Here is a 1,341-nt window from a genome sequence, read left to right as displayed (position 1 = left end):
AACTTTGCACCCCGCTGGGCTGGGACCGGCAGAGCGGGACTGGGGCAGCCCCAGGGTGCTCCCACGGGGGGTGCAGGGGGTGCAGCCCCCCCGGGCTGGGCACCAGGGGCCCTGCCCCTCCCAACGTCTCTCCCGTGCCATTCCATGCCCTCTTCGGGCACCTCTGCCTGCGGCAGGGCTGGGACAGGCACTGCGGGTTGGGGTCCCACCCTGCTTTGGGTGCTGGGCTGCAGCTGGCAGAGGCTCCAGCCCTGCTGCTCAGGAGCCCGGCCAGCCCGGGAGCAGAGGGTCACCCCCCCCTGCCCTCACCATGTCCCCTCCTTTGGTTTTGGGGGGGCTCCGTAGTGCCAGCCCCGCTCCCCCATCACCCCCAGCCCCCACGGGACTGACAGAGCCTCTCCCGGCCGCCACTCCTGTACAATTCCCATTTATTATTCCGAGATCTCATTCCAGAGAAGTCCACTAACCCCTGAGAACCTACCGGGCTCCCCCCAGAGCCCCTGGGGCTGAAGCAACAGAACCTTTAGGGGAGGGAGATGCGGGGGTTCCGGGTGCTGGAGAGTTTCCGAAAATAAAAAGGAAGGGGAGAAACTCCGGGGCAAACATCCGCCCCTGTGGCACCGCGGGCTGGGCTGGGGGTGCTCCTGTCCCCAGGGAGGGGTCCCTGTCCCAGCACGGTGGCAGGGGCTGTGCTGTGCCCCCTGCCCGGCTCAGGGGAGGGATGGGGAGGCGCAGGAGAGTCCCGTGGGAGCCGAGGGCATCAAAGCTGGGAGTACAGGGAGTTCTCCATCTCCGGCGGCAGCTTGGCGTGGAACGGGGCGAGGCCCACCCCGAAATCTGCAGGGAGAGGGGAGAGAACTGTCAGCACGTCGGGGAGGGGCACATGGACCCCCGGGGGCATCACAGGGCCTGGGGGGCACATGGAGGGCACTGGGAGGGGACACAGACACCCCCAGGGCACAGCAGGGGCTGGGGACACAGGGAGGGCAGGCACATGGACCCCTCCAGGGCACAGCAGGGGCCGGGGGACACGGAGAGGGCACTGAGGGGCACACAGACCCCCAGGGTCCTGCACAGGCTGGGGGGCACAGGGAGGGCACACAGACACCGCCCAGGACATTGCAGGGACTGGGGGCACAGGGAGGGCACACAAACCCTTCCAGGGCACTGCTGCAGGCTGGGGGACCACGGACTGGAGCCTGGCCAGCCCCTGCCAGGCCAGAGCGAGCGGGATGTGCCTTATCCCAGCGGGGCAGGGAGCCCATCCCCGTGACATCCCAGCAGCCGGGGCGGTCCCCACGGGTCCCTCCCGTACCCACCTCGGCCTCCAGGCGCCCGGGC

The sequence above is a fragment of the Corvus brachyrhynchos genome, unplaced genomic scaffold (assembly GCF_000691975.1).
Source record: "Corvus brachyrhynchos isolate BGI_N302 unplaced genomic scaffold, ASM69197v1 scaffold219, whole genome shotgun sequence".
In the NCBI taxonomy this organism is placed as follows: Eukaryota; Metazoa; Chordata; class Aves; order Passeriformes; family Corvidae; genus Corvus; species Corvus brachyrhynchos.
This window is presented reverse-complemented; position numbering follows the sequence as displayed.